This window comes from Lepisosteus oculatus, unplaced genomic scaffold (genome assembly GCF_040954835.1).
Source record: "Lepisosteus oculatus isolate fLepOcu1 unplaced genomic scaffold, fLepOcu1.hap2 HAP2_SCAFFOLD_489, whole genome shotgun sequence".
NCBI lineage: Eukaryota > Metazoa > Chordata > Actinopteri > Semionotiformes > Lepisosteidae > Lepisosteus > Lepisosteus oculatus.
In genome coordinates, this window is record NW_027168030.1 from 2940 (window position 1) to 25896 (window position 22957).

Sequence of the window (22957 nt, forward strand, 5' to 3'; positions counted from 1 at the left end):
CCACTAATGTAAGAGCTATTTCAAGTGCGACGTGGTGCGGCTTTTCAAATGCTTGTGGGCATTTCTCTGTTGTTGATTCTTTTTTTGTGTGTAACAAAGTGGCATTTTCATGTCCGGACGGGGAGACTTTATCATTCCGACATGAAGCCACCCTTAAGTCCTCTGAGGCGTGTCTGTCTGCAAGGCTTGTATTTTGGAAATGTTTTTATGAAACGGAGAACGACTTTGAAATAGGCTTCCGCCGGCACCTCGCGATCCAGGTAAGATTGTAGCAAGAACGCAGCGGCAGTGGGGCTTGCTGTAGTCGTGGCCGAGTGGTTAAGGCGATGGACTAGAAATCAATTGGGGTCTCCCCGCGCAGGTTCGAATCCTGCCGACTACGTTATCCGCCTCCAGTCGGTGTGTTTCGGCGCAAGCAAAGAAGCGCGCCTCTTTGCTGTTCCTGGTGGTTTTAAAACGCCCAATCGCTTGTACCCGCTGCCTTGGAAATAAGTTCTTTAGCGTCCGCGAATGGCATTTTGCAGCTGGAAGCATATGTCGACGCGTTTTGCACAGACCACCCAAAAAGCGTCTTTTTTGAAGGCCCAGGCACTGAGCATTGGTGGTTCAGTGGTAGAATTCTCGCCTGCCACGCGGGAAGCTTGGGTTCGATTCCCGGCCAATGCAGTGGCTTTTGCTGCGAGCGGCTCCATCACTTGCATCCCCTTGCAACTCGCAACTCAAAAAACCCACTGAAGCTAAGCAGGTGTGAGCCAGGTCAGTACCCGGATGAGGGTGAGCTACAGGGGAAAACAAAGCTTCCAGCTGGAAGCGATGTTAATGGTGCCGGCGGTGGGGCGCTCACCCTGAGGTCTGTGCGGGTCCCAATGCCCCAGTATAGTGACGGAGATGCTGTGTTGTAAAAGGGCGCTGTCTTTTGGATGAGATGTAAAACCGAGGTCACAGCGCTCTGTGGTCATTCAAAATGACCACCAAAACCTTTGACAAAAGCTCTTGGTAATTGATGGTCTTCAATAATGCTTCTCCTTTAGGTACATTTTAAATCAGCTGAAAAATGCTGTGAAATGGGGGGGCACTTCAGGCCAGTGTAGGATTTGGGTTACAAGAACCATAAAAACTGCACGAGAAAGCCCGTACACTGAATTACACGGCTTTCTATTCAAAGGAGTACAAAAGAAATTCCCTGAGTTCGATTTTTTGCAGCACAGAGAGGAGCACTGTTGTGAGGCCGGTTAGCTCAGTTGGTTCGAGCGTGGTGCTAATAATGCCAAGGTCCCGGGTTCGAGCCCCATACTGGCCAGGTCCTTTTCTCCTCTCTTACCAAAGCTGTTAGGTTCCTTTCCGTGGTGAGAGGGGTTGTCATGCAACGCTGCCACATAGTGCCGACAGACAAGAGTGTTGCGGGAGAAGAGAAAAGTGTTTGAAGATTTAAGAGTGTCTTAGGTGGAGCCAAAATCAAGTGTCACAAATACAAGTGGGAGGATTTCCAATGTTTAATATGGTAAAAATAAGCGGAAGTTATCTGCCGGTCCGGCACAGTCTGCCATGCTTTTGTCATATACTGTAAAGTGGTGTCGAACTGGAGCCTCACCATTTGCATATGTGAGGCTCCAGTTATACATCGAGTGTCACATTAAATGACAAAAATGAAGAGAGTTAAAGCAGCTGGAGAGGTTTTCTTACAACTTTTGAGCTGACACAGTTTTGGAAAATGTTTCCTTCACGCTGCACTGTACAACATAGGCAGCCAAGAGTCTCCAAAACAAAACAGAATTGACAGATAGGAGAAAATTCCCACTCATCCTGAAGTTCCCAAAATCCAGCACTGAGCGTAAACAAAGTGCCTAAGTAGCGTGGGAATGCTAACCCTAACCCTAGCTGGAGTTTGAGCAATCCAGCACTGAGCGTAAAAAGATGAGTCAAAGTAACGTCTAATCGGATTAGTTTCCTTAGAGCTGGTTCAGAGTCTGCTCAAGAGTTTACCTTTCACACATGCGCAAAGAAGAATGTTGGGGGTGCACGCTTCAAGGCGCCTTACAGCTGTAGGGAGTGATTCGAGACGATTCGTGGCGTGTGCTCGTTCCCATATACCGTACGCCCCGGGGTGCAGTGCTAGGATGATGTACAATACCGCTTGGGCACGTAACGGCGTTATACGCAAGGTTTTCGTTTGTTCGTTTTGTTTTGCTCTGCTTTGCTTTGTTTTGCTTTCCATCGCGTTGGTAAGAGCGTAAATAAAAAGGCGATTCCTGCGTCTACCACTAATGTAAGAGCTATTTCAAGTGCGACGTGGTGCGGCTTTTCAAATGCTTGTGGGCATTTCTCTGTTGTTGATTCTTTTTTTGTGTGTAACAAAGTGGCATTTTCATGTCCGGACGGGGAGACTTTATCATTCCGACATGAAGCCACCCTTAAGTCCTCTGAGGCGTGTCTGTCTGCAAGGCTTGTATTTTGGAAATGTTTTTCTGAAACGGAGAACGACTTTGAAATAGGCTTCCGCCGGCGCCTCGCGATCCAGGTAAGATTGTATCAAAAACGCAGCCGCGGCGGGGCTTGCTGTAGTCGTGGCCGAGTGGTTAAGGCGATGGACTAGAAATCAATTGGGGTCTCCCCGCGCAGGTTTGAATCCTGCCGACTACGTTGTCCACCTCCTGTCGTTGTGTTCCGGCGCAAGCAAAGAAACGTGCCTCTTTGCTGTTCCTGGTGGTTTTAAAACGCCAAATCGCTTGTACCCGCTGCCTTGAAAATAAATTCTTCAGCGTCTGCGAATGGCATTTTGCAGCTGGAAGCAGATGTCGACGCTTTTTGCACAGAGCACCAAAAAAGCGTCTTTTTTGAAGGCCCAGGCACTGAGCATTGGTGGTTCAGTGGTCGAATTCTTGCCTGCCCCGCTGGAGGCTCGGGTTCGATTCCCAGCCAATGCAGTGGCTTTTGCAGCGAGCGGCTCCATCACTTGCATCCCCTTGCAACTCGCAACTGAAAACCCACTGAAGCTAAGCAGGTGTGAGCCAGGTCAGTACCCGGATGAGGGTGAGCTACAGGGAAAAACAAAGCTTCCAGCTGGAAGCGGTGTTAATGGTGCCGGCGGGGGGGCGCTCACCCTGAGGTCTGTGCGGGTCCTAATGCCCCAGTATAGTGACGGATATGCTGTGTTGTAAAAGGGCGCTGTCTTTTGGATGAGATGTAAAACCGAGGTCACAGCGCTCTGTGGTCATTAAAAATGACCACCAAAACCTTTGACAAAAGCTCTTGGTAATTGATGGTCTTCAATAATGCTTCTCCTTTAGGTACATTTTAAATCAGCTGAAAAATGCTGTGAAATGGGGGGGCACTTCAGGCCAGTGTAGGATTTGGGTTACAAGAACCATGAAACTGCACGAGAAAGCCCGTACACTGAATTACACGGCTTTCTATTCAAAGGAGGGCAAAAGAAATTCCCTGAGTTTGATTTTTTGCAGCACAGAGAGGAGCACTGTCGTGAGGCCGGTTAGCTCAGTTGGTTAGAGCGTGGTGCTAATAACGCCTAATCGTACGGGCCAGGTCCTTTTCTCCTTTCTTACCAAAGCTGTTAGGTTCCTTTCCGTGGTGAGATGGGTTGTCATGCAACACTGCCACATAGTGCCGACAGACAAGAGTGTTGCGGGAGAAGAGAAAAGTGTTTGAAGATTTAAGAGTGTCTTAGGTGGAGCCAAAATCAAGTGTCACAAATGAAAGTGGTTGGATTTCCAATGTTTAATATGGTAAAAATAAGCGGAAGTTATCTGCCGGTCCGGCACAGTCTGCCATGCTTTTGTCATATACTGTAAAGTGGTGTCGAACTGGAGCCTCACCATTTGCATATGTGAGGCTCCAGTTATACATCGAGTGTCACATTAAATGACAAAAATGAAGAGAGTTAAAGCAGCTGGAGAGGTTTTCTTACAACTTTTGAGCTGACACAGTTTTGGAAAATGTTTCCTTCACGCTGCACTGTACAATATAGGCAGCCAAGAGTTTCCAAAACAAAACAGAATTGACAGATAGGAGAAAATTCCCACTCGTCCTGAAGTTCCCAAAATCCAGCACTGAGCGTAAACAAAGTGTCTAAGTAGGGTGGGAATGCTAACACTAACCCTAGCTGGAGTTTGAGCAAACCAGCACTGAGAGTAAAAAGATGAGTCAAAGTAACGTCTAATCGGATTAGTTTCCTTAGAGCTGGTTCAGAGTTTGCTCAAGAGTTTACCTTTCACAGATGCGCAAAGAAGAATGTTGGGGGTGCACGCTTCAAGGCACCTTACAGCTGTAGAGACTGATTCGAGACGATTCATGGCGTGTGCTCGTTCCCATATACCGTACGCCCCGGGGTGCAGTGCTAGGATGACGTACAATACCGCTTGGGCACGTAACGGCGTTATATGCAAGTGCGGACGTGAGGGTTTTCATTTGTTCGTTTTGTTTTGCTCTGCTTTGCTTTGTTTTGCTTTCCATCGCGTTGGTAAGAGCGTAAATAAAAAGGCGATTCCTGCGTCTACCACTAAGGTAAGAGCTATTTCAAGTGCGGCGTGGTGCGGCTTTTCAAATGCTCAACAGGATGACTTCGCATGCACGCGTGTGTGCAACCATGTCTGCTTACGTGCAAACGGGCGTGGTTTCATGTATGCAAAAAACTTTCCTGGGCTCTTCTGAAGCACATAAAATTATTTGGAGATATACATTTGTCTTGTTTTCCTCTTAGGCTCTAGAATTGATAACTTTTTTTTCATTTTTGGCATTTTTCATAATTTTCTAGAAAGTGGTTGCAAGCCCGATATCATGCAAAGAAACTTCAGGATTCGGGGATCAGTCAATGGATTTTCTTCAAAGTTGGATTTTTGCACTCTGTTGACCAAGAGATGTTGTTCTATAATGTTTTTTTTTCAAATTTAAAAATATCATTTTTTCATGGAGCTTTGAAGGGGATGGATTCACCCTCCTTTAGCCAGGACAGAGCTCCAGGAGCCTGCGTAGGATTCTAGCTTTCTCCCCTTGCAGGCACCTGGCACAGAAGACAATATTTTTTTCCTTAAAATCTTTTTTTTTGTGTTCCTTGTTGTTCCAAACTTAATTTTAATCACTTTTAATTAGAGATTTTATTAAAAATAGTGCAATAAATGACTAATTTCACAAAAATTAATGTAATATAAAACGGATGTTTTCAACTTTATTGTAGTGTTTTAGAAACTAATATGTCTTCAAAAATGGTTGTTTTTCACTCCTATGAATGAAAACTGTTGTTATATGATGTTTTTTTTTTCAAATTTTAAATGATCATTTTTTCATGGAGCTTTGAAGGGGATGGATTCACCCTCCTTTAGCCAGGACAGAGCTCCAGGAGCCTGGGTAGGATTCTAGCTTTCTCCCCTTGCAGGCACCTGGCACAGAAGACATCATTTTTTTCCTTAAAATCTTTTTTTTTGTGTTCCTTGTTGCTCCAAACTTAATTCTATTCACTTTTAATTAGAGATTATATTAAAAATAGTGCAATAAATGACTAATTTCACTAAAAATACTAAAAGTAATATAAAACGGATGTTTTTAACTTTATTGTAGTGTTTTAGAAACTAATATGTCTTCAAAAATGGTTATTTTTCACTCCTAGGAATGAAAGCTGTTGTTATATGATGTTTATTTTCAAATTTTGAAAAAGCAAAGGATTCTAGCTTTCTCCCCTTGCAGGCATCGGACACAGAGAACCTCATGGTTTTCCTAAAAATCATTTTTTATGTTCCCTGGTGTTCCAAACTTAGTTTTAATCAATTTTAATTTGTTATGTTACAAACAGGGTAATAAAGTCTTAATTGGACTATAACTAATGTCATATTGTCTGCTACAAAACTGATATTTTCAGCTCTATTGTAGAGATTCTAGAATCAACTAATAAAGAATTGAAATAAAAAAAGGGCATAAGAAGACATTACCAACAACGACCACATGATGGAGATATTGTCTAGACATTACCAACAACGACCACAAGATGGAGATATTGTCTAGACATTACCAACAACGACCACAAGATGGAGATATTTTCCAAAGAGGCAAGAGGGGCAAAGCTGCGATAAGGTAAAATCATTTTTTGAAAGAGATTGTTGTCAGAATGCACATCCGTATCCCAAACAGAATCTCTAGTAAAATATGATCATTTGTGAAACAGGCAAATGAGTGTCAGCTACAATATGATTGCTACATATCTGCATTTGTTGGTATTTAAGGAGTAAGAGTGCAGGTTTAAACCTGCGATCCAGTGTGTTGAAGAATTTCACAACACTACCTCTAGCACATATGGAAATAAATCCTCATAATGATTATTGCCCTGGGCATGTACCAAAAAAGCAGTGAGCATATATATATATATCACTGGGTTGAAGCTAGAAACACAGAATAACTGCAAACACATCCTAAATACAGTGTTCCAGCACCTTTGACCTCATCCAGAACGTATCATTTCTTGAAAGGGATTGCTGTCCGAATGCACATCTGAATCCCAAACAGAATCTCTAGTAAAATACGATCATTTGTGAAACAGGCAAATGACTGTCTCAGGGGCCCATTTCTCATTGTCAGACACATGTATGCAATGCTTTCACTGTGCATTGAGCAATAGGGATCAAAAACAGAATGGAAACAGACATGGAAACCAACGAGGATGGGATTTGAACCCATGCGTGCAAAGCACAATGGATTAGCAATCCATCGCCTTAACCACTCGGCCACCTCGTTAACAAAACTGGGCTGTCCCAACTGGGTTGGCGCGCTCCAGATGATCTTTTTCTTTTTTTTCCCTCGTACTCGAGGGTCATTTTCCTGTTCCACATGCGATTTCAACATTTTCCTTGGGAGATGTCAAGCCAGCAAGCCACTGCTGTGGTTCAGTGGCCAGCGTGGAGTTCAGTGGCCCTGTTGTACACAGAAAGCACATTGAGCTCCTTGGACATGAAAAGTTCCAGATAAAAGCCATTTGTCATCCTTTCTCTTGGTGTCGATGTTGCTATTGTATGTAAAGGTGGCAACTTGCTCAGCGAGCAGGCGGAGCACACACCGAATGCAGATGTGTCTGAGTGGTGTGTCCAAGTGGCTGCAAAAGGACAGCACTCCCGGGGCGCTGTGGCTTAGTTGGTTAAAGCGCCTGTCTAGTAAACAGGAGGCCCTGGGTCTGAATCCCAGTGGATAACCGCCTACGGCTAGACTTAATTAAATGCAAGTATTCATTTCCTGTCTTTAACACGACTTGTTTTTCTTAAAATGGATGCAACTTGCAAAACATGAAATACAAACCTTGCTAATCAGCGCTAGCAGCTGGCAAAAAAAAAGAAGTCAGCAATGTTTTTTTTCTTTAACCTTAACCCTGCTAATGGAGAAGAGTTAAACGACCGAGTCTATGCAGCTTAAACGGTGCGCACGTCGGGTTCTTAGCTGAAAGGGTGGTAAATCACGCTCACCCCAGTCCTTAATCTTTTAAAGAGGATACAAAATTGAACCTAGTCGCCACATCACATACATCCTGTTCAATGATAAAAAGGTAACATCTATCCTCGCTCCAGAGTAAATCTCACGTTGAGGGCATATTTTTTTTCACTTTACCGTGAATCGGGCTCGGCTGCACAGAGGAGAGAGCAGAGCAATGAGGTCACGGGGACAGGGGAGTCACACGCTGGCGGTTTGAATACGCGGAAGATCACTGAGGGATCCACAGTATATGGACCCTCCGTGCGCAATCAGTCCGCACTCCGGACTCTGAAACCTGCCATCCGAGTTAAGATCTCGGCAGAACCTGAGGCGCAGTTCCTTCTTAAAACGTAATCTGGTGAGCATTTCTAGAATCGTACTTGTATAGATGCAGCCTTTAATGTGTTGCTAGGTTAAAATTGATGACTTCTTGTATTTCAGTAGGCAACTGCCCTCTTGATTTTGGATTTAATTTCTTTATTACAGTGGCGCTTTTATGAAGCCAAGGGACCAGGGAGCTGCCCCAGTACTGGGATGGCCAGTTCGAAATCATAGAAACTATTGTCAATTCCAGTCCCATGTCAGTGCGAGCAGGGATTTTGACATCTTGTTTTGCTATGTTCTGCACCAACAGGCAGGTGGCTCGGCCATTCCGTTCCAGTGTGGGGGTACAACAGACTGCTAGGTTCAGTCTGATAAACTGAGCTGATGGTTGGAAGAAAACCATCTCAGCGTCCATTCTCTGTCCCTTCTTTAGGACAAGGCGTACCGGAAACCCTGCTGTTGACGCAGGAACGATCAGGTCCGATTCGTTTACTACCTGGCAGGCCTGAGGAATCGTCTGACCTGACCGAATGTTCTCGGGGTCACCGCTTAGAGAGTGGGCATCTGGGTCCACCCGTTTCCACAGCACACTGTTTACTGTGTCCAGCTGGGCGCCCAGTCGAACCAATAGGTCTGCACCAATGCAGACCGAATGGGTCAGCTGAGGTGCTACCTGGAAGTAGTGAGCAAACTTCCTTTTTCCGATGGAGATGGAAGCTACACAGCTTCCTTTGCTCCAAATGGACCTATGAGGTGGGGGTGCCCACCACAGAACCTGTGACTGCGTCACCAGGGTCACCTGACAGCTTCGCGACAGGTCCTCGAACAGACCTTCACTGATTATGGACTTCTCAGAGCTGAGGCTAAGAATTACATCATCAACCTGCACTTCTGCCACCTGGACCCCCTCCCACCACCATGGGGTGGTAGTCCTGGACCCCCTGAGGTACCAGGGTGCACAGAAAGGACTCCCATTCATTACCGGACAGGGAGATCCACTCTTCTTCAGGGATGAAAAGGGGGTGTGCTTTACCTGGCGGGTCAAGCAGCTGCTCGGAGCACTGCTCCTGTAGTTGGGAGACCGTGGGAGTGCTGGCCTGGGCAGGACTTCCCTGTAGTTTTGGAAAGCAAGAAGAGACATTTATTCTCGTCCAGAGGAACCAGGAGGAACCTCCAACTCAGCTATAGTGTTCAGTGGGCACTGTGTGATCACAGCATAACCACTGAATCCCCCTTTTTGCTGTGCAACAGGCTTAGGGTTTTTGACCTGAGCCCACAATTTTCCACGCTGGCAGTCCACCAGAGGCTCCAGCCTGTCAAGCAGGTCTTGGCCAATGAGTAGTGGCTCTCTTTTTAACCTAGAGATGTAAACAGGATGCACCATGTTCATTGGCCCGAACCTAAGTGCCACCCACACTCGGTGTGTGATCCTGGCATGATCCTGGGTATAGCTGGAAATATCTATCTTACACGGTTCTACCTTAAGTCTGATGCCTTTTCCTTTCGCTACTCGTTTGAGCTCGCTGAGTAGATCGGCTGACATCAAACTAATTTCAGCCCCAGTGTCAATCAGTGCTTCTCTATCTAAGACGTTTTCAAGAAAAACCTTGATATAAATACGCCTTGCTTTGCCTTTCTGGCTGAGATTCCCTAAGAATTGTTGGAAGCCTGCCTTTTCTTTGACTTCAGGGGCGGGGTCAGCGCCCAACTCAGAGTCACAGCCTTCTTCCAGGCAGGAACCCTCCCACCCAATCAGATAGACTGAGGGAGGGGCTTGGGACGGATCCCCGCCTCCTCCAGTGAGAAGGGGCGTGGTCCCCCTAAGCTCATTCACACTTCTGGCATTCGGTGCGGAAGGTTTACCCTGTCCTGATCTCTCAGGCAGGGCTTGTTCAAGCCTGGCCAGGCGGGCTGCAGTCGACTCCCTTCGTCCAGTCTTATGATAGACTCTGCCTGAGCCCTTGCCTTCCCCGTAGCGCTCACGGCGGCTCTGACGCTTAGTGCGGTCCTGCCTGCCTATTTTGTGCCGGGGCTTAGCGAGCTCAGGAACCTCAGCTGCCTCGAGCTGAGGCGAGTCGTCAACCCTGCTGGCTTTAGTGGCGAACACGGCCGTTTTAGCAGGTTTTCGCTCTGAGGAAGCAGAGACTTCAGCTCCCCAGGCTTTTTGAGCCAACCTTCTAATGTCAGCCATTTTCATCGCTGTGTGTGCATCACAATCATTTTCCTGACTGAGGGATGCAGATTAGCAATGAATAAACCTTTGAAATTCACGTTCTCTTCGCAACCCTCTTCATTCCGCCCTGCAAAATAAGTGCGCCTAAGCCTCTGATAATAGTCGCGAGGGGCTTCAGCTTTTTCGTGCTTAATATGGTGCACAGCAGCCACGGCAGCTATGGGATCGATAAAAGCCGAAAATTCTCCGATCATTGCCTGACACAGCTCCTCAAAGCTATTACAGACTTCCGGTCCTTGTCTAGACATCCACTCGTGGATCGCTCGGCTGGTAGTTTTCCTTACTTACATAGCCTTTTCCTGTTCGGACGCTTCGGGCATAAACTGCAAAGTATATCTCAGCTCATCGATGTAGGTCTCCACATTATTCCCTGACACTGACGGGTCAAACCTTTCTACATCTTTGGCTAACTGCCTCAGGGAGTGGAGGTTAATTTTTACGGTTTCTCCGCGGGCAGGGAGACGGCCGTGATCAGGAGCAGGGGGTCTATGCCTGAACTGACTCGCCCTTGCGTTTCGCGCAGGACTCGGCGATCTCCCCCATGCCGATCCGACCACAGACCCTGGCCGGGAGAAACCTCCTCCCGGCGCGCTGGGTGAGCGCTCCGGGCTGCTAGGTGGGCTGGCATGCAAGTGGGATCTAGTCTATTTTGCTTCCAGTACGGCAGCATCTGACTCCTTTTGCCTTTCCTGGCTGAGCTCATTTAAACTCTCAATTTCTTTTTCTTTTTCTTTCGAGCTCCCTTCCAGGTCTCTCCTAGCTACCTCAGCCGCAGTTTCTCTAGCAGACAAGTCATCTAATTTACCTAAAACTTCCCTGAGTCAGTCTTCACTTTCCTCATTTTTCACTCTCTTTTCTCTGATTATATCCAACAACTCGACTCGCTCCACCTTATATCTTTCTAGCGTTCCCTGAAGCTTTTGAAACTTTGTCAGCTCGGACAAAGACAGTTCCAGCTGTTTAGCTAGATTTAAGGTGAAACTCGATAGGACCAGAACTGCGTTCACAGACACTCCTGTGTTAAGCTGGTTCGCTACCTTAGCTACTAAATCTACTTGCAGCTTCTCAATATCATCAAAGTTCAACTTTTCGATACCACTCCAGTAACCAGGATTGTCGTCGCTAGAAATAGTACTTATAAGCGACTCCACTTCAGACATTTTAGCAGCCATTGTCATTACGTCAGAAAAACTTTAAGAGTATTACTTTTTTTTTTCTTTTTCCAAAATACAGTATGGAATCTAGACACCCGAGCAGATGGATTTCCAATCAGCACACGTTACACTAAACGCTAGAAAACAGGGGGATTTCTTTACGCAGTTATCAGCACACCCGGTATTCGCGTATAGAAGCCGCGGTGCTGTGCTGAACTTCAGTTATTCTGTGCGACTGATTCTCATTTCATTCTAAACTCACCCACCCAGGGACGCCATTAAATGTAATGGTTTGATGGGTTTACTGAGACAATTATTAATTGTAGCAGTAATCACAAGGTTGTTCGTTGGGGCTTTTAGAAAATCAATCGTCAGAACAACTAACAACGCACACACAGGGGTTCAATACACTAGATACATTTATTAATATAAATTGTGCACCAAACATATACTAGTCTGCCTGGATACGAGTGGCAGACCTTACTGTGAGGGTTATCAATATACAAGGTATATAATCCCGAAGAGATGCAAACACAAAGAGATACACAACAGAGAATATATGTCAATATATATCGTTCGGTTACCAAATCGCTAATCAGTGTTATTACCCACTGTTACTCCAAACTCGGAAGTAAATACATTACTCATGAATTAAATTGATAACAACTTGTGTTGAGGTACAATTAAATTCTCGAGACGCAATGTAGAACATGGGGTTTACTTATCCACTGTGTATGGATTTGGAATTTCCCGGCACGAACACCAAACCAGCTGACAGGCTCTGTTGCAGCCTCTGTTCCAGCGGTTGTCCAATGGGCGTTGTCCCGGCGTCCTCTGGCTACCGGCCAACCAGTCAAGGTGCAGCTCGGAGTAGGACGGGCGGAGGAATCTGACTGCGGCGCGCAGGGCAGTCGTTGCTCCGAGGGGATCTACCAGCAGTCCGGCTGGCTGGTAGAAAGTCTCTATGCACAGAGTGTGACCGCGAGTCCTCACAAGTCACTCTTGTGCCTGGGAAGAAGCTGGTTCGTTCCCGGTCCAGCACTGCTTCTGAATAAGCTATTCAGGTTGTCGACGAGGGTCCAACTGTAGGGTCCAACTGTCCAACACAAACACAATCTGTGGCGTTTAGCGTGACAGTCTTGCAGGCATCGTGCTGTCTCACTGCAATACTATACCGCTGGAGGAAACAGTCCATCTGGCCATGAAACTCATTTGAACGTCTAGCTACAGCAACTAACAATATCATGATTTATTCAGGATGTGTGGAATCACCACGTCCGTGCGCACACGTCCTTTCGATGCCAGTCCAACAAGTGCTCCGCATTAGCTGCGTCGGGGCTCCGGGGTGTCGCACCTCACCTCACCTCACCTCGCACTGCCCCCTCCTTGAATGTCTGCCGCTGGGCATGCCCCACTCTCCTCCGCCTTATCTTATCGCGTGTGAGCACCGACAATGGCCACAATGCCGGGGAATGGCACCTGTAAATTAATTCTCTTCTCTTGCAGCCTGAGATCATGTCCTTCTTTTGGCTCCCTCCAGTTCTGATAAAAAATCTCACTCTTAGATTTGTTAATTTTTGCGGATGAAGCCAAAGAGAAACGATCACAGCACTGCAGAGCTCTGCTAATTGAGGCATTGTCAGAGAGGAGCAGGGTCATCCATGTATAGAGATGTCTTTACCTCTCCTCCCCCACTTCCAGGCACTGGTATCCCATTAATGGCCTGATCCTGGCGCAAGGCACAGGCTAAGGGCTCCATAGCCAAAACGAATAACAAGGGGGATAATGGGCAGGCCTGCCTCACCTCTGAACAGACTTCAAAGGGGTGTGATCTATTGCCATTAACCATTACTCTGCTGTTGCTACCTGTGTACAGCAGGTTAATCCACTTTCTCATGATGGGGCAAAAATTCATGTGCTCAAGTACCAATGTTAAGTACTGCCGGTTTAGGCGGTCAAAGGCCTTTTCTAGGTCTACACCTAAAATGCACAGAGGGAGGGAGCGATCCTCTGAGTACAGACAGACATCCCTCAACAAGGCCAGGTTGTCGCTCATCAGGCGTCCTGCTATCCCACAAGTCTGTTCTTTCCCTACCAGTGAGGCCACTACATTTTGTAGGCGCAGGAAAAGGGCTTTGGACAGGATCTTAGTGTCCACGCCTAACAGGCTGAGGGGTCTCCAGTTCTTTATGTCATTCTTTGCTCCTTTCTTAAACAAGAGAGAGATAGTGCCTTCTCTTAAGGAGTCAGGCAGCAATTCTGTCTTATAGCTTCGCTCGAATAGGAGCAGTAGCGGATCCTGAAGCAGATCCCAAAAGGTGCAATAAAATTCTTTAGGGAGCCCGTCAGCACCCGGAGTTTTCCTCTTCTGTAAGCTCTCCATAGCCTGTCTCAGCTCTTCTATTGTCAAATCCCTCTCAAGTACTTCCCTATCTTCTTCACTCAAAACGTTTTCTAGCTTTGAGGTAAAAAAATGAATTTCTTCATCCTTTACCTCTGTAGAGCTGTACAGTCTTGAGTAGAAGGCCTTGGTGCAGGAGAGGATAGCACTCGGCTCTGTTCTCTCTCGTCCCTCCTCATCAACTACACTTTCCATGACAGACTTGGAGCCTACCACTTTCCTGAAAAAGAAGCGAGTACACTTCTCATTTTCTTCCAAGAACTGCACTCTGCTTCTTAACAGCACTCCTCGACTACTTTCTTCGGCTATGCTCCGGATGTCCTTTTTTAAAAGGGTGATATCCTCGAGCACAGCGAAGCCACTGTGCAACATCGTGTAGAGACGCTGCAGCTGCCTCTGTTTCCTGGCTAGCACTCCTCTCCGTCTGGCAGCAGCCTTCCTTCCCTCAGCCATGAAAAAGGCCTTTGTCCTCATCTTCACCTCCTCCCACCACTCTCCTACTGACCCGTACAGACACTGCAAGGACAGCCACTGTGATAGTTTCTCCTTGTAGCGGGATACTACCCCCTCGTTCTCTAGCAGCTTAGTGTTGAGTTTCCATAGGCCTGGGCCAAAGACAGTCCCGCCCTTGAGTTCCACTCTACACCCTAAAGCCTGATGATCTGAGAAGAAGACAGGCTGAAGAGTGACCCCAACAACTTTCACTCTCTCTGAGACAAAGCAATAGTCAATTCTGGAGCTGCTATTCCTCCCTGACCATTTATATCCTGCTGTTGTGGGATATATACATCTATATGTGTCTGAGAGTTTAAAGTCTTGAACTAAGTTTTGCAGGGCCAGTGAGCTGGAATCCAATTTTATCGGAGAGCTAGACTGCCTGTCTGTGTGCTCTAAGATACAATTAAAATCCCCTCCCACTATCACGTCTGTGCTACTTAACAATAGGGGAGAGAGTGCCTTGAGTAGCTCCACCCTTCCTCCCACGTCAGTAGGACAATACACATTGATTAGCCGCAGGTTAACGGTCCCCCATTCCACATCCACACACAGCAACCTGCCATCTATGACCCTCTGAATACTTTTCAATTTGAAAGCCCATCCTTTGAAAAGAATGGCCACGCCAGAGGCTCTGTTGTTATTGTCCCCTGACCAAACAGAAGGCCCTTTATCCCACCTATCTTCAAAGCTTTTATACCTCTCTTGATAGGCTAAAGCACACTCCTGCAACATCAACACATCTCCCTCTCTCTGCTGGAGGTAATCAAAGACACACTGGCATTTAACTCTGTCATTGATACCTCTGGTGTTAAGAGAAATTATGTTTAGAGCCATATTACATAAGAAAGTGGAACCAGTCTTTACAAAACACATTTCTCTTCGGTCTCACCTGTTACCTTCTCTTTTTCTTTTTCTTCTTACCAATTTCCTGCCAGCCATCCTCTGAATGAGCCTTCATCAGGGTGGCAGCAGTAAAAGCGTTCACGGAGTCCATTTCAAGGAAGGGGGTAGAAGGAGGGGTGGAGGGGTTCCAGCTGTCCCTATCGCCATGCTCTCCTTCCTCCTCGCTCGGGGAGAAAACAGAGTCATTTTTCCTTTTCCTCAAGTCCAGCTCCTGGTAGCACTGAGGGGAAAGGGGTGCAGCCGATGCACCAGTCTCCTCTTCCCCCTCACCCACCAGCTGTTGCAGATCCTCCGTGACGGACTGGATGGAGGAGAGGAGGGCATCTGTAGCACTTGCAGAGTCTGAGAAAAGCAGCTCCGCTGAATCCTGGGTATCGTCGTTGGACCCGCTCCACCGGTGGGGGCCCCACAATGGCCCTCGTTCTGAGGAGCAGGAGTGGGGGAGGGGTCCTCGCTGTTCTCTGGGGTTTTCAAACCCTCGTGCTTGTCTGGTGCAGTCTGCGGTTGTGGGAGCGTAGTGGATTTCTCTTCCACCGGCCCCGGAGCCACAGCAGGACTGATCCTGGCTGGAGGCTGAGACTCTTTGTTCAACAAGGGTTCTTTGTTTGACTTGTTGTTTGCTTTGGCTTTTCGGGCCGGTTTGGCTGAAACAAGCACTGCCTCATCCTTTCTCATTTTGAGTTTATTGGCGTAGGCGTGAGGGCAGTTCTTAAAAACGTGTCCTTCCGAGCCACATAAATTGCACTTTGGCAGCATTGAACAGTCAGAGGCTAAATGTCCCTGTTTGCCACAGGTCTTGCAGCATTTCACAGTGCAGGACGATGCCAGGTGTCCCACAGCACCACAGCGCCGACGCACCTTTGGTTGTCCCACATAAAAAACATAGCCATTGCAGGCGCCCAGCCGGATTGTAGAGGGCAGGTGCCTTAAGCCTCCATTTACATTGTCCGGTAGCAAGCGAACCTCGAATTTCCTTGCTCCTGTTTTTATACCGTCAACATCTCTAACCTCAGTTCCATGGTGGACTGTGCAGTACTGCTTAAGCCAGGTGTGAATGTCCTCCGTCTTTGCCATTTCCGAGAACATAACAACATGCACCGTTTTCCTCTCTCTCTGTGTCAGAGGCTGCAAGTTGATCTTCTCAAGGGCAGGAACTTTCCCTCTTTTTGCCTCAAACACATCCACACATTGTTCAAACAGAGAATAGGTAGCAAAAACAACCTCAAATGCTTTCTGACCTGGGAGAGCGAAGATGAAATCCAAGTGCCGAGGTTCAAAGCCAAGTTCCTTCTGTAACACTTTTCTGCCTAACTGCATACGATCCATGAAGAGGTCATCCAAAAGCTCAAAACGTACAGCATTCTTGCGGGATCCAAAGGTTGCCATCTCAAACTGCAAAACAAACACTGCTTCCAGAAAACAAGAAAACAATCCAACTACACCAACTACAGGCTGATCAAGGTATCTCCCCTGCCAGGTAAGCCGAGAGCCGCAGGCGATGAGCCCGGAGCTGAACGGGCCCCACTGGCTCGTTTGTAAGGCCAGGTGCATTGCCAACCACGACCGGCAGGGCAGAGGGCTTGAAGGCGGCCTGGGCTCCTGCAGCTGTCCAGCCACGCACTCTGGTTTCTCTTCATCTCGTACAAATCTTTTGCCTTTTACTAAAGATTTCCATGGAGAGGAGCATGAATGAGTTCCATACAATTTTTGTGCTTCCCTGCCTTCGGGTGGGGCGCAGCTGGGCTGGTCAAAGAGAGAAAACAAAACCGCTCACAATCGCTCTTACAATGCAGTAAGTAGCACAGGCTACTTAGGGAGTAGGCTGATGTGTTTAAAAACAACCAGCGCCAGGCAGGAGTCGAACCTCCAAACTCCTAATCCATAGTCAGACACATTATCCATTGCACCACTGACCCTGGTGTGACATTGCAGGACTGTAACCCAGTGAGCTTAGCACTGCAACTAGTAAAATATTACCCCCGGTCCATTCTTTTCCAAAAGTGAGAAACACCTGTTTTCTACATTTTGTCTGTTTTAAAATCATATCTCTTTAAACCAAACCAAGAGTTTGTCTTTTGCACTGATATTCTGATTCATTTCGATTTAAAAGAAAAAAAAACATTACCTTCCAAAGCATCATAAAATTGTCCCTTCCTCCAGACTCTACTTCTCTCTTGTAGAAGTACAGCAGACCTTTCCAGGTGAGCAGATCACAGAGTCCGAAATGAGCTTCCTCCATCAAGCAAAGTACCTGAACATGACTCTGTCATCATAAAAGCGCCCCTGTAATAAAGAAATTAAATCCGAAATCAAGAGGGCAGTTGCCTACTGAAGTTCAAGAAGTCATAAATTTTAACCTAGCAACACATTAAAGGCTGCATCTATACAAGTACGATTCTAGAAATGCTCACCAGATTACGTTTTAAGAAAGAACTGCGCCTCAGGTTCCGCCGAGATCTTAACTCGGATGGCAGGATTCAGAGTCTGGAGTGTGGAATGATGGCGCACGGAGGGTCCACATACTGTGGATCCCTCAGTGATCTTCCGCGTGTTCAAACCGCCAGCGTGTGACTCCCCTGTCCCCGTGACCTCATTGCTCTGCTCTCGCCTCTGTGCAACTGTGCCCGACTCATGGTAAATTGGAAAAAAATATGCCCTCAACGTGAGATTTACACTGGAGTGAGGATAGTTGTTACCTTCTTATCGTTGAAACGGATGTATGTGATATAACGACTAGGTTCTTCTCCATTAGCAGGCTTAAGGTTAAAGAAAAAAACATTGCTGACTTCTTTTTTTTTTGCCAGCCGCGAGCGCTGATTAGCGAGGTTTGTATTTCATATTTTGCAAGTTGCATCCATTTTAAGAAAAACAAGTCGTTCAAGACAGGAAATGAATACTTGCATTTAATTAAGTCTAGACGTATGCGGTTGTCCATAATGACCAGTTCTGTTAGAGAACACAGAACAAAAAAAGGCACCACTGGGATTCAGACCCAGGATCTCTTGTTTACTAAACAGGCGCTTTAACCAACTAAGCCACGGCGCCCTGGGAGTGCTGTCTTTTTGCAGCCACTTGGACACACCACTCAGACACATCTGCATTCGGTGTGTGCTCCGCCTGCTCGCTGAGCAAGTTGCCACCTTTACATACAATAGCAACATCGACACCAAGAGAAAGGATGACAAATGGCTTTTATCTGGAACTTTTCATGTCCAAGGAGCTCAATGTGCTTTCTGTGTACAACAGGGCCACTGAACTCCACACTGGCCACTGAACCACAGTAGTGGCTTGCTGGCTTGACATCTCCCAAGGAAAATGTTGAAATCGCATGTGGAACAGGAAAATGACCCTCGAGTATGAGGGAAAAAAAAGAAAAAGATCAACTGGAGTGCGCCAACCCATGTCAGGACAGCCCAGTTTTGTTGACGAGGTGGCCGAGTGGTTAAGGCGATGGACTGCTAATCCATTGTGCTCTGCACACATGGGGTCAAGTCCCATCCTTGTCGCTCTCCTTGTCTGACACTTGTGCCCGTTCGGTGTTGGCCCTCCTGTTCTTTGCTCCGGTACTAGAGCCGTACATTTTCTAGCGGTGGCTGAACATGGTATAGTAGCCTAACGTCGGTATCGAGCAGTGACAGTAACAGTATTTACATGCCCGTGCTGCCAAGTGGCTCTGGGTTGATACCGCGTTTTCACTTACTTGCAACGCAAACGGAGAAAGCGATTTTTGACAGTCTCTCGAGAGACTGCACTAGGTGTTTAGGGATAGACTTTGTCAGTTCCCCCTGGGATGATGGCCTCTCAAATAGTTTGTGATTCCTCTAGACGTTTATACAGTAGAAGCCTGCTTCGTGGCTTAAATCCAAGCTAATGTAACGAGTTAGAGGTCTGATGCAGAACTGCGAATTCAATGAACGGGAACAGTACAGTACATTGCACTGTATGTGTGAGGAAAGCTGCCCCCTTCTGTCCTTGTCGACCGAACAGAGGACTGTAAAGGATACCGCCAAGAAACTTTAGGATGCTGGTTGGAATACAGCTCCAAAGAAGCCCCTTTGGGTGTTATGTCATCAAAAAGTAAGAACAGCGACTCTCCCTTTGATCAAATGCGCAACAGAGCTGTTTTCCGTGGAGCAGGTTTCAGACCCGTAGACCTGTTTTATTTGTAGGGCAGGGCGCATTCCCAAATGCGAATCTCCTGTTTTAGAAATGCTTTGGGCGGCGTGAAGTGAAAATAAGAAATGGACTCCAGATGCACATGGAAGCAATCAAGTGTTTCATCCGAGCTGTTTCAAAGACTGCTCAAAAGCTTTCCTTTCACAGAGGCACAACGATTAATGATGGGGGTGCACCCTTCAATGCGCCTTACGACTCTAGGGAGTGATTGAGACGATTCGTAGCGTGTGCTAATTTCCCTCTATTTCCCGTGTTGCAGTGGTAGGATGACGTAAATTCCTGCTTCGACACGTAATGGCATTATAATCAAGTGCAAGAGCTGAGGGCTTTAGTTTTGTTTCGTTTTCCATGGCGTTTGTAAGCACGCAAATCAAAGGCAATTCCTGTGTCTAACAGGAATGTAAATGCTTTTGAAAGTGCAGTGTGGTGCAGCTTGTAAAATCCTTATCCACATTTGTGGTTTGTTGTTGTTTTTTTTGTCTGCCAAAACTGCATTTTGACATCCGGACGGGGAGACTTTATCATTTGAACGTGAAGCCAGCCTTAAACCCTCTGAGGCGTGTCTGTCTGCCGGCACGTATTTTGTCAAAGGTATTTATTTTTTTTTAACGGAGAGCGACTTTGAAAAGGTTTCCGCAGCCACGTCGCACTCCGTGTTAGATTAAAGGAGGAATGCGGCGATGGCGAACTCGCTGTAGTCGTGGCCGAGTGGTTAAGGCGATGGACTCGAAATCCGTTGGGGACTCCCCGCGCAGGTTTGAATCCTGCCGACTATGGCGTCTGCCGCACGTCTCCTTATGCCTGCGCGGCAAAGGCGAAGTGTCGCTTCTCCTTTCCTGGTACTATAAAAACGCTAAATCGCTTGGCCCCGCTGCCATGGAAATGAGTTCTTCAGATAACCACACATCTTGCGTTCGCACCTCTGGTGTTGTACTTATGCCTTTGAAAACCTAATGAATAAAACTGAAAGAACCGACACAATATATAGGTGCTCGTAAAGCACGCATTAAAGAACTGTTAACAGCAAGGGTTTCAGTGGGTTAACTGAGGAGAAGGCGTGATCGCTAATTGTTGACATTGTATTTGGTGTTAGAAACATTCTTACTGTGCATGACGTGGAACAAATGTAGCCACAGAAATTGCATCACGCTTTCATGTATGCTATTGCAGACACCAACGTTGCCTAGATAGAAAACCGAAATAGCCGTGGGTTTGCTTGCTGGTCTGCAGGATCTCTCTTCAAATCTCTATCATTTGTCAATGGAAGTAAAAGGCGCTGCAATCTCATACGTTCAGAATTAAACCCGCAGCTGTTGTTCGACTTTATTTCTTGACTAATTACAACTTAGTGTCGCAAGAGCAGTTACATAAACTTGTCTGGTATATTTGAACACAAATGCCGTTCTTCAATTAAAACTAACAGTACATTGTCAGGGACATTCAGTTCTATACAAACAAGAGACAGACAAGAGAATATTTCTACCTTTCATGTGGACTACGTGTTGACTTAATGATCGGAATAATTGAAAAGTTCGGGTTCATAGCCGATGCAGTGCGTGCTAATTAGAACAACAGCAACGCTGAGCTCTCAGCACCGTACTGAGCCCAGGTGATTTCCTAAAGCTGTCAGGTGCAGTTCATTTACATGAAGGAAATCTCTTACTGAGTACGATTACAATGCAGTAAGTAGCACAGACTACTTAGGGGAGTAGCCCGATGCGTTTAAAAACGACCCGAGCCAGGCAGGAGTCAAACTTACAATCTCCTGATTCGTAGTCAAACGCGTTATCTATTGCGCCACTGGCCGTCGTGTGACATTGCAGGACTGCAACCCGGTGAGCTCAGCACTGCAACTAGTAAACTATTACCCCCGGTCCATTCTTTTCCAAAAGTGAGAAACACCTGTTTTCTACATTTTGTCTGTTTTAAAACCATATTTCTTTAAACCAAACCAAGAGTTTGTCTTTTGCACTGATATTCTGATTCATTTCGATTTCAAAGAAAAAAAAACCTACCTTCCAAAGCATCATAAAATTGTCCCTTCTTCCAGACTCTACTTCTCTCTTTTAGTAGTACAGCAGACCTTTCCAGGTGAGCAGATCACAGAGTCCGAAATGAGCTTCCTCCATCAAGCAAAGTACCTGAACATGACTCTGTCTTCATAAAAGCGCCCCTGTAATAAAGAAATTGAATCTGAAATCAAGAGGGCAGTTACCTACTGAAATACAAGAAGTCATCAATTTTAACCTAGCAACACATTAAAGGCTGCATCTATACAAGTACGATTCTAGAAATGCTCACCAGATTACGTTTTAAGAAGGAACTGCGCCTCAGGTTCCGCCGAGATCTTAACTCGGATGGCAGGATTCAGAGTCCGGAGTGCGGACTGATGGCGCACGGAGGGTCCATATACTGTGGATCCCTCAGTGATCTTCCGCGTATTCAAACCGCCAGCATGTGACTCCCCTGTCCCAGTGACCTCATTGCTCTGCTCTCTCCTCTGTGCAGCCGAGCCCGATTCACGGTAAAGTGAAAAAAAAGATGCCTTCAACGTGAGATTTACTCTGGAGCAAGGATAGATGTTACCTTTTTATCATTGAACAGGATGTATGTGATGTGGCGACTAGGTTCAATTTTGTATCCTCTTTAAAAGATTAAGAACTGGGGTGAGCGTGATTTACCACCCTTTCAGCTAAGAACCCGACGTGCGCACCGTTTAAGCTGCATAGACTCGGTTGTTTAACTCTTCTCCATTAGCAGGGTTAAGGTTAAAGAAAAAAAACATTGCTGACTTCTTTTTTTTTTTGCCAGCCGCTAGCACTGATTAGCAAGGTTTGTATTTCATGTTTTGCAAGTTGCATCCATTTTAAGAAAAACAAGTCGCGTTAAAGACAGGAAATGAATACTTGCATTTAATTAGGTCTAGCTGTAGGCGGTTGTCCATAATGACCAGTTCTGTTCGAGAACACAGAACAAAAAAGGCACCGCTGGGATTCGGACCCAGGATCTCCTGTTTACTAGACAGGCGCTTTAACCAACTAAGCCACGGCGCCCTGGGAGTGCTGTCGTTTTGCAGCCACTTGGACACACCACTCAGACACATCTGCATTCGGTGTGTGCTCCGCCTGTTCGCTGAGCAAGTTGCCACCTTTACATACAATAGCAACATCGACACCAAGAGAAAGGATGACAAATGGCTTTTATCTGGAACTTTTCATGTCCAAGGAGCTCAATGTGCATTCTGTGTACAACAGGGCCACTGAACTCCACAATGGCCACTGAACCAGTGGCTTGCTGGCTTGACATCTCCCAAGGAAAATGTTGAAATCGCATGTGGAACAGGAAAATGACCCTCGAGTACGAGGGAAAAAAAAGAAAAAGATCATCTGGAGCGCTGCAACCCATGTCTGGACAGCCCAGTTTCCTAGACGAGGTGGCCGAGTGGTTAAGGCGATGGACTGCTAATCCATTGTACTCTGCACGCATGGGTTTGAGTCCCATTCTCGTCACTCTCCATGTGTGCCCGTGTGCCTTTGGCCCTCCTGTTGTTTGCTCCAGTACTAGAGCCGTACATTTCCTAGTGGTGGCTGAACATGGTATAGTAGGCTAACGTCAGTATCGAGCAGTGACAGTAACAGTATTTACGTGCCGCTGCTGCCAAGTGGCTCTGGTTTGAGACCGCGTTTTCACTTACTTGCAACGCAAACGGAGAAAGCGATTTTTGACAGTCTCTCGAGAGATTGCGCTAGGTGTTTAGGGATAGACTTTGTCAGTTCCCCTGGGATGATGGCCTCTCAAATAGTTTGT

At 46.6% G+C, this 22957-nt stretch overlaps 5 non-coding genes across 5 annotated transcripts; 3 read left to right on the plus strand and 2 right to left on the minus strand.

The window, feature by feature from the left end:
* The first annotated feature begins 300 nt into the window (after window positions 1–300).
* trnas-aga (transfer RNA serine (anticodon AGA)) lies at window positions 301–382 on the plus strand. Its single transcript has one exon. It is a non-coding gene; the product is annotated as a tRNA-Ser (tRNA).
* A 6271-nt stretch (window positions 383–6653) lies between these two features.
* On the minus strand, window positions 6654–6735 carry trnas-gcu (transfer RNA serine (anticodon GCU)). Its single transcript has one exon. It is a non-coding gene; the product is annotated as a tRNA-Ser (tRNA).
* A 9856-nt stretch (window positions 6736–16591) lies between these two features.
* Window positions 16592–16708, plus strand: LOC138230766 (U5 spliceosomal RNA). The gene has a single exon (XR_011186388.1). It is a non-coding gene; the product is annotated as a U5 spliceosomal RNA (small nuclear RNA).
* Window positions 16709–19844: 3136 nt separating this feature from the next.
* trnas-cga (transfer RNA serine (anticodon CGA)) lies at window positions 19845–19926 on the plus strand. Its single transcript has one exon. It is a non-coding gene; the product is annotated as a tRNA-Ser (tRNA).
* Window positions 19927–22129: 2203 nt separating this feature from the next.
* Window positions 22130–22203, minus strand: trnat-agu (transfer RNA threonine (anticodon AGU)). Its single transcript has one exon. It is a non-coding gene; the product is annotated as a tRNA-Thr (tRNA).
* Between the last annotated feature and the right edge of the window lie 754 nt (window positions 22204–22957).